General features: G+C 42.6%; 1 protein-coding gene across 3 annotated transcripts in view; it reads right to left on the bottom strand.

The window, feature by feature from the left end:
* Nucleotides 1-16,323, bottom strand: part of DOCK10 (dedicator of cytokinesis 10) — a 233,745-nt gene that overhangs the window by 189,579 nt on the left and 27,843 nt on the right. The window lies entirely within an intron of this gene.

Here is a 16,323-nt window from a genome sequence, read left to right as displayed (position 1 = left end):
CCTTGACATTAGAATGAAATAAATGGCAAGGTCAAGGGTGAGATGAGACAGAGGGGTCACTGGGCTCCTCTCTACCAGCCAGCCACTCCAGGACACATACATGCCTGGGCTGGACTAGCTTAAAGGCCAGAGTCCCTCAGTTAGAAGGGAGACACAGTGACCGTCTGACAAAAAGAAAATCAATAACCACAGTTTCTGGAACTAATCTCTGCTGGGGGCCAGAAACACCATAAAGGACATAAATGGCACAGTTGTCAAGCCCACCACCCTAACCAGTGTTCACAACAATGATGCTCATGCATCAGGAAATGTTAAATTATTTCAGAAGGAGGAGAAACCTGTGAAACAATCTAAATAAATTTCCACCAACTGCCTTTTATTTTTTAAAGGTGATGATAAAATGGGAGTAAATTATGTAATCTTCAAAAATTAGCTATATAAAAAATAGTCCCAGCAGCTGCTAGATAAATGAACTATTAGCTGTACTTTCAGTACTTGTTCTGTTTTATGTGCTATGTTCATTATTTTCTACCTTTGAATTGTGGCAGGAATTAGCCACCCACATGCTAAACATTCCAAGTTAAATCCAGTTTACAATAATCACGAATTGCTTTCCAAACATGAAAATGGCAGTCTTGTAAGTCACTTACAAATGCATTCCTCTAAATTAATTCACAAGATAAAAAGGATGGTGTTGACGTGGGCCGATCTCAACTTGACAGTCTCTGCCAGGACTCGGAGGGGTAGCCCAAAGTAACATTTTGGGGTTGGTGCACAGCACCCAGCTCAGGCTTTTGAAAGGAAATGAGGACAAAGGAAGGTTTAAAGCTAGTCTGAGTAGGACGGGCAAAAGATGAACTTGTGAAGATTATACTCAACTGCTCATTAAGCCCTAAACTGCAGGATGTGGAGTCTTAAGAGGTTGTGTTCATATTATGTCCATTTCTGCTATGGACAAATGAAGCCACGGCAGTTCTGCCAGACAACTTCTGCAGCCTGCGTTCCAGCTGTGGTGGGAAAGGCAGCGGATGGGGCTTGAGCTCTGAGGCTAATAGGACTTTGGACAATTCCTGTCACCTCGTTTTCTGGGTCTAAGTTTGCTCGTCCACAGATTTCGAGTTAGTTCCTTCTAGGTGTAGGGTCTAATAGCTTTATCTAATCACAAGATTCAGAGACAGGCCTGGTAACTGAGGACTGGCCTTTGGGGTGGAGGAACAGTTGTTGCTGGTATCCCCGTCCCGATGTCTTTAATCAGCTACAGTGAGCATCACAGGCAGTGCAGAAAATGATATGACCCACTCTGAAGAGTCAGGGGAAGAGGAAAATCTTGGAATTGAGATGGTGGAAGGAGAGCTGACCAAACCCAGTCCCTTTTCTTGAAGAGCAAGTCATTGTTAAGTCAGAAGCCAGTAGGACTTTATCCTATCTGCTCCCTGCCCTGACACAGCCAATCGCCAGAACCACCACCCCCCTGAGCTCCAGTGTGTTTACAGCAATGCCCCGCGGAGCCAGAGCAGGTGGATGGGATATAACAATAAGACTAACACCTGGTCTGTTTTTGGGAAGTATGATCATTTGGCTGTGAAACAGACCTGCGCTTGTGACTGAGCAAATGACCTCTCAAGTTTTATTTCCATTTCAGTGACATGGGATAATAGTCCACCTTACATGATGATGAGTAAATGAGATACAAATGACACACTTAACACAGTCCTGGGACATGGTAAGGACCCAAGAAATAGAGAAGCTCTATAGTTTATGAATTCAACTCAGGAACTTCCACAGTTGACAGGCACACACCAGATGAGTCTGTTGTGCCCATCCCTGCTGGGAGGCATTAGCAGTCGTGGAAAACCAGTAACCCTCCTTTGTAGGGAGAAATCTCTGGGCTCCCAGCTTTTGAGAACATAAGAATGCAAGGGAGAATGTAGGATGTTCGTATTCACCCTTTAAGCAAAGTATTGTCTCCTGTCGTCTATCCCAGAGCAGAAAGAAACAGGAGGAAAACTCACATTTCAGAATAAAAGGGAACTGAATTCTGACTATAGAGTAGTTGCCCTCTCCCTTCACCCACTCTGAGCCCACCCAACAGACACAGGAGCCTGCCCTGCACTGAGGGACAGGCTGCCAATTTCCCTCTGAGCCTGTGGCCAGCTTCCCATTCTTTATTGCAGCAGAGAGCAGGAAGCAGCCCTGTTCAGGCGGCCAAGATGCCAGAGGGCAAAGCTGCAGGCTGGTGGCGATTTACCTTAGCGCTGCTGATTACCTGGGGCCGAGATGACTGGGGCCGCTTCTACTTTGAAAAGCCGGTACACCTGGCCACACACGCAATATCCCAAATTCAGCTGCATGTGTCCTTGGGTCTTTAGAGAGACGCATGTAATCAGGATATGATTCTATTATGTACCTTAACAGGAATGCAATACATCCTCATGCAATCTTAATATTAAGGTCTAATCCCCACCCAACAGATGGTTGAAGAGAAGGGATTTCCTATGAACAAAGTTTGGCTTTTAAAGAACAGTCTATCACTATACATCTATGAATGAAGATACTGGCATTTCAGAGACCTTTGGAATTCATTTAATATATACAATTTATGTTTAAAAGAATAGCCTATCAATTTATATTATGACCCCCTTTGTAGCAGGAATGGTGACAAAAACTGGAGAGGTAGTGTAGGTGCTTTTTAAGGAGGACTGCAAAAATCAGCCTGGTTTTAAAAGTCAAGTGTGTCTCTCACTAGCTTGATAATTTTCAGCAAGTCACTTAACTTCTCTCTGCTTTCATATCCACTTCAGAGGACTGTGGTGAGATTTCAAAGAGCGAATACATGTAAAAATACATATGCGCTGTGTCAACAGCTATTTTGGAACAATGCTACCAGGTAACATCATCTGATGTACAGCCTTGGGTTCAGACTGCTACCTATTTCCATTTAAGGCCTAATCCACACATTTTTAACAAACTCTGGACAAGATGGTACGCAATCGGGGGGACTGTCAGCACACTACTTGTAGGTTTAAGAAGACTTGAGCATTGGTGCACTGGTGATGAAAGCACAGTTAACTATGTGAATCTCAGTAAATTCATTGTTTTCAGGATGTGGAAAGTGGCCATTGCTGCATTTTTAATGTTTTTGGTTTTTTTGTTTTGTTTTGTTTTCATTTTTGAGAAAAAGGTGTTGCATCAGCTTGAAGATTTTAAAATATGGATTGCTCACACTCTTGGCCATAAACTTGCTTTAGCATGAAAAGGACACTATTGATTTTCAAAATTCAATTTTTGCAAAAACCAAGTCTGTTTATATTAGGTGAACTTGTCTGTGGCATAGCTGTACTTAGGCATTTTAGCCAGTTCCATAATCGATACACTTTGCTTCATTGGAATTGATTGTGGGATAATTTGAATCTGGTAAGTTATCCAAAATAAATGGCTAGGCCATTACTTGGCCTAACCATTTCTCCTTCAATAAAAAATCTCACTCAGGTCTTTTGTACCAAAGTGTTTCCATCTTCTGTTCCTAAAAATAAATTGTTCTTAAGTTCCCCACACACTCAAGCACACACCTCACTTCTCTCCTGTCCCTTACAGCCCCGTGGTCAGAGCTCACCCTATGTCTGATGTCTCCAATCAGGCACCGTGGGGTCTGATGGCCGCCAGGCGAAGAGGAAAGGGTGAAAGGTGATAAGCTGCCTAATGTGACAGAAAATATCAGCACTAAATTAGTAGCGGAAATGAATCCTAGAAGGTCAGGCATCCATCAAAACTTCAAGGGGACTAATAAACGTGAATTCAAACACAGCAGTTTACATGCTGGCACTGTGGGCTTTGACACCTGTGCCCAAGTCTCAGCTCAGCCATCTATCAGCTCTGTGATGATGGATAAGGCACTTAACTTCTCTGTGTCTCATCTGCAAACTGAGAAAAGCAAGTAAGTGTAGGAACTGTTTGGGTGACATATTAACCGACCATCCAAACCCAGACCCTCTGAAACTGAAAGAGGGTGCCATCAATAATTATGCTAAGACAACAGGCATAAATAAAGGCTGTGTACAGGCAAAACTGGATGCAAGGCCACCTTGGTAATAATCTTTAACTTGACTGGTTGCTGTGAAAGTCAAAAAAGGCAATCCATGTAAAATCACTTAGCCAGATATTTAGTATAATAGTGTCAATAAATGCTAGCAACATGAGCAGGGCTTAGGAGTCAAGGGGTCCAATCGGAACCACACAACGGTGTGAAGCGCTGGGCGGCTTTAGAACTTGGCTCTGCATGGAGGTTGGCTGACTTGCAGAGAGACTAAATCTCAGGGTGGGAGGGCATGCAGGCCCCAGACATCGGGGGAGGTATTGAAGTGATTTTACTGCATAAATGGGGTGCAGCAGGCAGGCGCAGGTTAAGGTCAGGCTGCAGTCCCAGAGAGAAGCTGGAGTGAGGGCTAGGAACTAGACCTAGAGCTTCACTAGCCAGACTGACTTCAGATCAGGGCCAGACGAAGGAAGGAAAGGAGAGTTCCAGCTCTCTGTTCACGTGGCCTCCCAAGAGCTTGGATTGCTCTATACCTGGGATCCCTAAAATCTTCACCCCCTAGCTTCAAGTCTACTCCAACCCCAAAGGCCTATTTCTTCATATTCACCTAGATATTCTGCTCCCTGCCCAATTCAACACTGCCTTTCTCAACCAGCTTGTTTCTGAACCAGCTCTGTCTTGCAACTGCCCCGTTGTTTTTAAGACAATGGACATTTTTCTGCACACACTGGGGAAATCTTTGATGCTTCATTTTTCATTACCATCCATGTGCACCAAGTCCAGTTGATGAGTACAGGGGTCAGAAAGCAGCCTGTGCTGGGAATATATGCAAAACCAGCGCTTGGTGCCATAGGTGGTTAGCCCAAGAACTTCAGTCCAGAGCTACCAGCAAGCCAAGAAAGGCCAGAACAGAATCCGGAAAGGGAGTCATTACCACGTGCAATGTGGTCCCAAGCCCCCCCAACCATAGAGAGGATTTCAGAGCTGAAGGCAGATTCTCAGTGGCCAAAAGAGAGTGAAGAATGTGAATGGGACCCCAGAAGAGTAAGCAGGACATAGGTGAGCAAGGCATGAACAGCATTATGTCAAACACATGTCAGCCAGCTTTCTCTTGTCCCCAGTGTAGATTCCAAAGGCCGTGAGACCTACTGGTACCCTCAGATCTCCTAGTAACTCGTGAGCAGGTTCCCATATTTCAGCTCCTTGCAATACCCCCACCCCATTATACTACTTACTACTTTCAATCTCCTGGTACTCCCAGTGCCGGACAAAGATGAATTGCAAAATAGCAATCTATTTCCAATTTCCAATTAGACTTATGCCAGTTATAAATGTTTCACATATTTTCTTTAATTTTCTTAACATTTTGCCTCTACGGCTGCTTGCCTGTGAGTCAGCATGAGCAGATGAATAACAATGAATAAGTAGCAAACAAAGTTACTGAAATGATTCAGAAGCATCTGGTTTTTCCTGGCTCAGCACCTTGGTGTTACTCGTATTATTTTTGGTCTTTTAAAATATTTACTCACATCCTCCCTCCATTCTCCTCACTGTCAGAGAGCAAGGGAAGCCCCCTTTCCAGATGCTCTCTACAGTCTCATCCATTCCAGCATCTTGCTTCACCCATCACGCTGTGCCTGCTACTGGCTCCTGACCCTCAGCAGCGTAAAAGCTTCTCCCACATGTGAAACAAGCAAATATAAAAGTCCTTCAACCCCGCAATTCCTAGGGTTACCACACTGTCTCGGCTTCCCTCACAGGCAAACAACTGGAAAGAATCATCTAAAGATCCTGTTTCTTTCCTTCCTTGTCTCCCATTCATTGACCCAGAGACCCCACGCTGGCACTCACTTGTCTGAACTCCTCCATCAAAGGGTCGCCCAGCAGCCCTGCCACATGATTTTTATATGGGAAAAAGATGGCTGGAGTCCTTCGCTGCTCTTTTTTCTCTTACAAAAGTGCTGTTCTTGAATCCTTCATAGAATGAAATTCCATGTGAAACCCTTCTTTAGGGTTGCTGCGGCACCGTTATCCAGGGAGTAGATTCATCTCAATGAGGCTTTAATACGTTCACTTTCCTTCCTGCCTCCCTCTTTTCCTTCCTAATAAAACATAAAAGGAGGGAAGGAAGGAGGGAAGAAGGGAGGAAAGGAGGAAAGGAGGAAAGGAAAGGAAGTTTTCTTCATTTATTGAATATTTCTCCATCGAATGAGAACTGCCTGGAGGCTAGCCTGTGCCAGGCCCTGCCCCAAGCTCTGAGGATAGAGCAGTGAACATGAGACAAGCGCCCTCGGCCCTCGGTGCTGACATTCTGGTCTCATCTCAAATACAATATGATTCCTTCTATAGAAAACATCATTGATAAACGCCTTAATGGTGTTTTTTTTGGTGGCATACTTAGCCTCAAATGAGTAACATCTGGTTTAATGCCCATAATTTCAGATAAGTAAAATTAAGCCCAAGAAGCCAGCCCAGGTCCCAAACCTGAGAGCCTCAACTTGACTGTCACAACAGTAAATAGGAGAAGTTATTTTATTGCATGCTGAACACTTAGAAAAGCTCAGGGATGGATTGGGAGCTTTATCATGTGTGGTGTAAGCAGCTCCCTCTGATCATACTTCAGCCTGAGTCATGACTGATACCACAAGGCACTGAAGCAGTTGCTTAAATTGCTAAGCGGCCTCCAATTAGAAAATAACAGTATATCAAAGCATTTGAGAACATGACTTTTTATTTCATTCACCTCATATGCAAAAATAAAGCTGGCCCCAAGGAACAGATTCATGGTGAGTCAACTGAGGCCACAAAGGTTATGTCCTATCATTTATTAAAAAAAAGCAGAGATCACAAAAGTCACAAACACACACAATTACTAGCTTTACATGTCATACATCATCTTGTTCTGCTGCAGTTTCTACTGGTTTGAGTGGCTGGTTTCTAAAAACACGAGGTAAAAATCACACCCTTTGAAGAACTACTAGTGTCGAGGTAAGTATTCTGTTTATTACAGTCATTAATGGAATTGTGCTTTCCACGTGTGGAAGACGAAAAGGTGAGTGACTTAACAGAGGAAATAACAACCCACTTTTTTTTTCTTTATTGTGGTAAAAATGCTTTACATGAAATCTACCCTTTTAAAAGATTTTTAAGTGCACAATACACAATTATTATCTGTGCTGAACAATGTTGTACAGCGGGTCTCTAGAACTTACTCATCTTAGATAACTGAAACTTTATCCCCATTGATTCGTAACATCCCTCTTTCACCTCCCCAAGCCCACTTTTTTAAAAAAGACTTATTTTTTTGAGCAACCCGGTCCACTTTGAGCACTTCCTGTCTGTCCCTCGTGGACAGTGGTAGTGCCGATCTTGTTAGGAGGCCAAGAGAGTATCAACACACTCACTTGAGACTGCCTTTGCTAATGGGAGGACAGGACGCAGGGACTGAGAAGGGGGAGTCCAGCAGCCAGCCATGGCTTCTGTGTCTTTCCTTTAGAAACAGGCTGTGCAAAACAGTGCTCTAGCTATTACTAGAAAGAGAATGAATGGCTGCAAACTGGTGTGTTAAACTGGCGTCGAAAGTTACCCTAACCAAATGGTTTAGTGCTGTCTTATGTCAGTTGACCAAGGCTCCTTATGGGCAGTGGTATCTTATTGGTATTGTGAAGCTGTTAGCTTGAAAGTCACTGGTTAGCTAGTAATCACAGAAGGAACAGTAGTAGCCTTAGCAGTCTTCCATGGTATGTGCGTTTACCAACAACATATATACCTATGTACATAGGAGCCCGCAGCGGGTGCCGGAGACTCCGGTAGGGGACAGGCGGAGTCTAGCACGGCATGCTCAGTGTACATCAGAGTTCTTATTACAGAGTTTTGTTCAAAGTACTATGAAAAGATATAGAGGAGCAGTTAGATTTGGCCAGGGGCTTAGTAGAGTTTCTTAGAGGCTAAGATATTTGAGCTGCATCATGAAGGATGAATAAATGACACTTGGGAAGTAAAGTGAGGAGAAGTTTCACACCTGAAAAGCCACATCCCTCAGGCAGGCATCCCACTTTTGCAGGCAGATGCCACTTATCTGCTGAATGCTGAGCTCACTCAGTAGAAGGGCCTCCCCCCATGTCCCCTCTGAGAAGAGGCCTCAGAAAGCAAACGCTCCTCCTCTTTGCTGTATAGCCCTATTTAGGAAAGGTACAAACTGTCGTCCTCAGTCTCATGTGGTCGTGGCATCATTTTCCTAGGTTCCTAAATGGCATGGGGAATAAAGGCAGGTCCTGAACAGTGACCGCCCTGGCAGCACTCCACCACCACAGGGCTTCCTCAGTGAGTTTACGCAGAAGTAAAGCTGCCTCTTTTTACTTTACAGACATGAAAGCAAACTTCTCCCATTTATCTTTTTGCCCTTAGTGGCTGAGATTTGGTCAGCTCTTCAACTCTCTTTAACTGATGTATATACTGAGATACAGACAGCATTTTAGTAACCACTTATCACAGTGTGACAAGAGCTGGGCCATGCCTCACGGCCTTGGTCAGAGGCTCAGGCAGACAAATACCTTCACACATGTAGAAGGAAAGAAACCAGAAAATGTCATCTCATTACCCAGAAAGGGCCTGGAATATTGTGAGATGCTCAGTCCACACTGAAAAATTGCTATGAACCGTATCAGTGTGGCCTGCCCCGTATGGACAGGTGAGGACCGACAGATGACCAGAGAAAATTTTGAGTGACAAATGCCCTGTCTATGTATGAATGGGAAGGAATTGCCGAAGGTTATAGTTTTGAGTTAGAGTCTGGCGTACCCCTCCTCCAAGAGAGCCTGAGGTCTTTGATGGTGGGAGGAAGGCCTTTGTCTATCATTCCGCCAGAAGATCCCAACTGTGCAACTTTCTCTGTCAGAATCGGAGAAAAGACCCACCATCCTGAAATTCAGCTTTCCTAGTTTTGCTGACTTCATGTTAATCAAGTGAACCTTTTATACAAAACTGTACAACCCAAGCCCAGAAATACTCTTCACTTATTTTAGTTTCAAATGAGAGCTTTTATCTAATAATAGTCTTTGTTCTACATTTTATGGAGTGGAGTTGCTGGTATTTCATTAGCACCCTCGATCCCTAATGGCCTTGTCTACTAAAACTCCAAGAAATATTGTCTCTTTAAAATTTTACAATGCGCATACATTCCGATAATATAAGGTCAATGATTCCCAAGCCAGTTGGGGGAAAGAAGCCATGTTTTCTCACATGAAATGCTTAAAAATAACTCAGTCTCTACTGCTGCTCAGCTTTAATTATCACAGAGCTCACTGTTAAGTTCAGTTCAGTCTACCAAATGTAAATATTGTAATGGAAAAATCAACATAAATGATATTGACTAATATTTCTGTTTTTATTAAAGCGTCATTGATATAAATCTTATGAAGGTTTCACATGAATAACATTGTGGTTTCAACATTCACCCATATTATCAAGTCCTCACCCCCCATTGCAGTCACTGTCCATCAGTGTAGTAAGATGCCATAGAATCTTTACTCGAATGACTAATATTTCTTGAGCATGTCCTGTGTGTTCAGCAATTTCTCATTCAATCTGTGACATAAGCATAGGATTATTCCTTATAGTGGGTTGAAAAGTGGCCCTCAAAAATATATGCCTCTACCCTCATGTCTGGAACTGGTGAATGTGACCTAATTTGGGAAAAGGGTCTTAGGACATATAAGTCAAGGATTTTAAAATGAGATCATTTTGGAATATCTGGGTGGGTCCTAAAGCCAATGAAAAGTGTCTTTATGAAAGACAGAAGGGGGAGACACAGAAAGAAGAGGAGATGGCAAATCAAAGACGGATCAGAGATTGGAGTGATGCGGCCACAAGCCCAGGAATGCCTGCAGCCACCAGAAACTGGAAGGGTCAAGGAAGGATTCATCTATAAAATCCCCAGAGGGAGTGCACACCTGCTGGGTACTTGATTTAAGACTTCTGGCCTGTGAAAGAATATATTTCTGCTACTGTAATATACCCAGTTTGCAGCAATTTGTTACGGTAGCCCTAGAAAACTAACACATCCCTATTTTAAAGTTGAGAAACCTGAAGCTCAGAAAGATTAAATAACTTTTCAGGGCCACAAAACACACAGCTAGTATTAATATACAGTACAGCCAGGTTTGAATTCATCTTTCTGACTCAAGAACCTGTACTCTGAGCATAAAGCCACAGGCTGGCTTAACAGTCTAGAGAGCATTCATCTTCCTAAGGAAAAATACAAGAATGCCCACAGTGCGCTGATGCAGAGTTTCAGAGCCCTTCCAGCAGTTTCCTGACTCCAGAATAAATTGTTTGCATTAAAAGAGCCATTAGGGTCTGTCTATCAGCAACGCAGTCAACGTGTGGCCCAGCATCCCAAGTCAGGGAAAGGTACTTCTATACTCCCCCAAAGGAGCAGTCCTGGCCTTGTTTTATTTCTCTAATCATATGTATGATCATCTTTACTCAAGCTGGGCAGTAATACAATGGAGAATGAACATCAAATTAAAATCTATAAAGAGCCTGAAATCATTCAAGCCCTTCATGAATCTAATTTTAGAAAAGAGGTCATTAGTTATATGAAAGTCAATCTGGCAGTGAATTGAAAAAGGGGACCTCAGTTCTCTTTAGAAAAATCCTTTTTAGTCACGAGATAGAATTTGTATTACCTTATGTCAGCAAAGTATACAGATACCACAAAAAACTTACAAGTCTTTAGTAGTCAAAATAGTGATTTTATGCTCCAAAGAGAACAGGCTGCCACTGAAGAGCAGCAAAGAACATTCGATTTCCCACAGGCTGCCTGTCAAGCTCTCAGCAACACAAGGACACAACTTCCATAACTGATGAATTCAGTGGAGGGAAAAAAAATCTTTTAAAATGTGTCAAGCTTTGGCAATTCTAATTGGACCTCTATTAGAGCGGTGTGGATGGCACATTAGTTCATCTACCATGACCTTGACTTTAGCCAAATCCTTATCTTGCCTGCTAGTATACATTTAACAAAATCTTTTGAATTGACGACTTACTTTTTCCCACAAAATTTCATTTTACATTAAATCACTATATCTTATCCATAAACAGAATCGAGTATCAGCTGCCCAAAATGGAATGACTAAAAGGAGATTTAAAACATAAGGACGAAATTAAATGAATGTTGGCGTTCAGTTCTAGCTCAGTACTATTGCCTACCAAAGTTTAGGCCCAATTCCCCTGTAAGAAGGGGCAGAACAGCAAATACTGGGCAGGTGGTAAGGACAAACTAACACTGAACTGAGACTTTATCCTTGGTATAATCAGGAATATTGGAAGAGAATGTAAAAGAAAATGTATTTCCATGGTGTGATTCAATGGTTTTGAAAGCTATGGGTGAAACAACCTGAAAACAGTCTTGAATATGATCAAGGGTAGAGAAGTTCACAGAGGGATCAATTCTGACTCCATACAGTAAAGAATATTGTAGACATAAAAGCTGTACCAAAAATGGAATCAGCTCTCTTGCCATTCCAACTATTTCTTGAGTGAAGACTCTTTGCTATACGGTGATAGATCTTGGATAGTTGACATTTGTTCCTCTGAGCCAGGATTAAGTCAATACTTCATGCTGATTTTATGAAAATCTTCATGTTTTAAGAAGATACGTAAATTAACATTGTTGGTGTTCAATAATCAGCTGTCATTTTTTTTCTCAAAATTTAAGATGTTTTCTGCAGGCTGACCAAAAAGTCCCTGGGTAACTACCTAAATTTCCTTAGAATTAGCAGTTAGGAGCTGTAGTATCACTTCCTCTCCAAAACGAAAAGAACTGTTGTTATATAGCAAAGATCACATCACCGTGGGACCAGGAAAGGAATGAAGACCAGCTCTCCTATCTTACAGCGGAGGAAAATGAAGTGCCCGTGGGGTAAGTACCTTCTTTAAGAGATGTACACAATACGAGAGCACAGGTCCATCAAATCCGTCCTTAGCATTCTATCCAATACTCCATCAGCTGTCTGCCCACAGTATTCCACAGGTCACTGTGTGACGCAGACCAGGACTACAATTTAACAACCATAACCATGCCAAATTAACATTCTTGCCTCCTTTCATAAACTGTGTTGCACTGGCTATAATGTTGAAACAAAACACATCCAGAAAGTTGTGCATTTATCATGTTACAACGAAATGTCCACTGCGAATAGATTTACTAGAACATTCCAGTGTTGTATAAAGGGCTTCAGCCTCACATGGTATTAGGGGCCGGCAGCCAGCATTGGAAAGATCAAGTCCTGAAGTGAGGATATGGCGCCCTCTAGGGAGGACTACTTAAAATATCAGGTCTACTTCTAAGTAAGGGGTCACAGCAGATGACTGAGTTTAAATAGTCCAGTTGTTAAAAAGTCATGTCCCCATAAAAAGTTTTCAACTAAAATAAGTATTACATTTTTAGAAAAGATGAAATATCCTATCAAAATTAAACACTAATTATGGAGTCAAAATATGAAAAATAGCTGATATTAAGCTCTCTAACGGTGAAGCTTAGGCAGGGAAGCTATCTGAATAGTAAAATACTCTCAGCTGAATTTCTAAATTAGTGAAAAGATTTAGGGAATTTCTCTCTTCAAGATTTCAAAAACAAGAGCATAATCCACAGTATCCATTTATTTGCTTCAACTAAATAAGAGGTGACTTTTGCCATCATCCTTCCTATGAAAGACCTGCTTACACTGCCCTAGGATATCAGTGCCAGTCTCATCTCACCTGGGTGGCTCTTGGTGAGGTCAGCAGAATGTCTGCAGAGAAGAATGCAGATGGAAGGGTGTGAGGGCAACGAGGACAAAGGAAATCCCTAGGTTTGAAAACCAAAAAGACAGAGTGGAAAACTACATTCAGAGTCTGTTTAAAATGGAAAACTCTCCTGCAAGCCACTAATTCAAGCTGACCACTTAGTGACCTGCCCACAAATTTTCATTTTGACTCCATATATATATATATGCTTGGGTTCTGCCTGTCCTTGATGTCAATTCCCTCCACTTGCTATGGATATGATGTTAAGAGGCTAAGAACAGCCTTTGTATTGCCCTCCTCCTCTCAGCTGAGGCATTAGATTCCTTTCACAGGTGCAGTACTTAGTTGTTGCTGAGTAACAAACTAACCCAACATTTAGTGGCTCAGGAAAAGAAAGCAATTATTTTCTTTTTTTTTTGAGAGGGCATCTCTCATATTTATTGATCAAATGGTTGTTAACAACAATAAAATTCTGTATAGGGGACTCAATGCACAATCATTAATCCACCCCAAGCCTAATTCTCAACAGTCTCCAATTTTCTGAAGCATAGCGAACAAGTTCTTACATGGTGAACGAATTCTTACATAGTGAATAAGTTCTTACATGGTGAACAGTGCAAGGGCATTCATCACAGAAACTTTCGGTTTTGATCACGCATCATGAACTATAAACAATCAGGTCAAATATGAATATCTGTTTGATTTTTATACTTGATTTATATGTGAATCCCACATTTCTCCCTTATTATCATTATTATTATTTTTAATAAAATGCTGAAGTGGTAGGTAGATGCAAGATGAAGGTAGAAAACATAGTCTAGTGCTGTAAGAGGGCAAATGTAGATGATCAGGTGATCAGGTGTGTGCCTGTAGACTAAGTGTTAATCCAGGCTAGACAAGGGCAACAAAACATCCACAGATGCAGAAGATTTCTCTCAAAACAGGGGGGGTGAGGTTCTGAGCCTCACCTCTGTTGATCCCCAATTTCTCACCTGATGGCCTCCCTGCGACTGTGCCTGTCTTAGGTTGTTCCTCCCTTGAGGAATCTTACCCGTCTCTGGCTGACCAGTCATCTTCCGGGGCCATACAGGGAAATGTAAAGTTGGTAAGTGAGAGAGAAGCAATATTGTTTGAAAAGGTTAGCTTTTTACTTCTTTGCAGATTTATGTCCTGTGGCTTCCATGCCCAGCATTTGTCTTGAGGTATCTTTACCACTTGGAAGAATTATGATACTCGGTAATTTCGATATGAGGCACGAAAGCAATTATTTTCTATTGCTAAAGAGTCTTTGGATTGACCAGACAGTTCCGGTATTGGCTGGGGATCCACTCATGTGTCCACGGTTGGCCGCAGGTCAGCTAGACAGACTTCTGTCTTCCCCATTAAGCATCACCTGCCAGTAGCTAGCCAGGCACACTTTCAGGATGAAGGCGGAGGAACAAAAGGGAAACAGAGCTTGCTAAACTTCTGTATGCCTGTCAAGTTTATGACCATCTCATTGGCCAAAGTGAATCATAAACGCCAAGCCTGGAGTCCGCATGGGAGGCACCCCCAAAGGACCTGGATGGGGAGAAGTGTAAAGAACTGGAGAGGTTAATACAATCAATCTACCAGGGTGGGAGACAGAACTTTATAGGGTCCAAGTGGAAGGAAGGCGCACCAAGCTAATACCTGAGACAAAGGCACCAGTCAGGGTGCACGTGCCTGGTAGCAGTTTCTCTTGAAGAGCAGAATCTGAGAAAGGGAAGTAGGACTAGGAGAGCAGGAGCATCAGAGGGAGAAGAAAGAAGGTCATCACTTTCTGGGCCACCAGCACTGCCTCAAGGGCTTGTCCAAGCACACTGCGACCCCCTCCCCTCAGACTTTCTGAATCAGGGGGTGGGGGTGCGAGGTGGGCCTGATAACCTGCATTTCTAAGACTTGCCATGTGATGTTCATGCTGCTATGGGAGGGGGAAGGGGGGCCCCCACTTTGAGAACCATTGCTGTAGAAAGCCCACGTGGGCCCAGGAGGGGGAGTTTCAGGTATGTACTTGTCCTAAGATGAGTTCAGGCACTTCATGTTGTGGTTTAAGTGAGACAGTTCATGCAGTTCATTTTTAAAGAATGAAAGGGACTTGGAAATATTGACTCACCCTTGAAAAATGAATACAGAAAAGAGAAGTGCTTTATAGGAGAAACATAACTAATCCAGGATTAGAAACAAAACTTTTATAGTATTAAATGCTATGAAACTTTCTTCCAAACCAGCATTTAGCCTTTATTAAACAGACCAGCTGATAAGTGATGTAACACAGCAAGGGCGCAGGGACCCCCTCGTCCTCCCTGGTCTAAATCATACCAACTGGGAGTAAAAGTCTGATTATCTTCTCTGATGATAAGTCAAATATGTTGAAGGGAAACATAATGACATATTTCAAGTTTCAGAAGCAGCCTGACTGTGACTCACTGTGCCTGACAGCAGGACGTGCCTTGGCTGATAAAGCTAAACAGTGATGGAAAATACTGATACGTTATCTATAGTAGCATCTGTGTGTCGTGTAAGTGTTTCACAGCAAGCGTGGCTCTCTCGATTGCCCAATGGTCTGGGTCAAAGAGGGTCTCACGCCAAAGGAGATAATTACAAAAAGACAAAAAAGATCATGTTGTAGTAGTGCCAGGAAGGACTTAGGGTTTTCTATGGAAAGTAGAGAAGTTAAAGGTAAAATTTTCTTTCTTTGCTTCAGGGAAGACAATTAAATAAAAGACAATTAAATATCTGTCACACAAACTAACCTGCCATAGGTACAACGGAAGTTCCAGCTCCTTAACATGATTCCTTTTCATTAGCCAGAGAGGAAAGAGGTCGGAAAATCAAGTTAGCTTGAAGAGCAAAGGAAAATCAAACTGACTTAGCTCTCAAAGGGTGTCACATACTGAGATCAATGTCACCAGCCAACGGGAGGTAAACAGAAGTCTGCAGTTATGACTTCAGTGTATATATGGCTTTCCTATATAATAAAATGTTTATGATAGAGTGTTTAAAATGAAATGCAGTCATTTAAGCCTCATCTTTAATGAGTAAACAAAACAGGAGGCTCTCTGTCCTTTATTTAGCAAAGATTCTCAGCCAACTGAAATGCACAGCAGGATGGAGTTGAGTGAAAGGAAGAGTTGAGGGCCTGCAGGGACATCTGGATACCAGCAGGAAGGCCACATCAATATGCAAACTGCTGCAGGTACTGTAAAAAGGCACCCAAAGATGTTAGGCTCTCCAAGAAAGGTCCTAGTGGCTCTCAGCCACAGTGAGAGCAGAAGTGCCCTGTCAACATGGCCTGAGCGGCCTTTGGAGACGAACCCCCCTGAGAACAACTCAGTGGAGCAAGCCCCATGCAGACATAGAAAAGACTAGCTCATGTGTGCTACCTGGGAGAAGGAAAACCTACTGTCTCCCAAATTCATTAAGGAGGAAGGAGAACTCAAAAACAGCTTCCTCGGTATTATCACTATCAGTAGCATTTC

This window comes from Manis javanica, chromosome 12 (assembly GCF_040802235.1).
Source record: "Manis javanica isolate MJ-LG chromosome 12, MJ_LKY, whole genome shotgun sequence".
Classification (NCBI taxonomy): Eukaryota; Metazoa; Chordata; class Mammalia; order Pholidota; family Manidae; genus Manis; species Manis javanica.
This window is presented reverse-complemented; position numbering and strand designations above follow the sequence as displayed.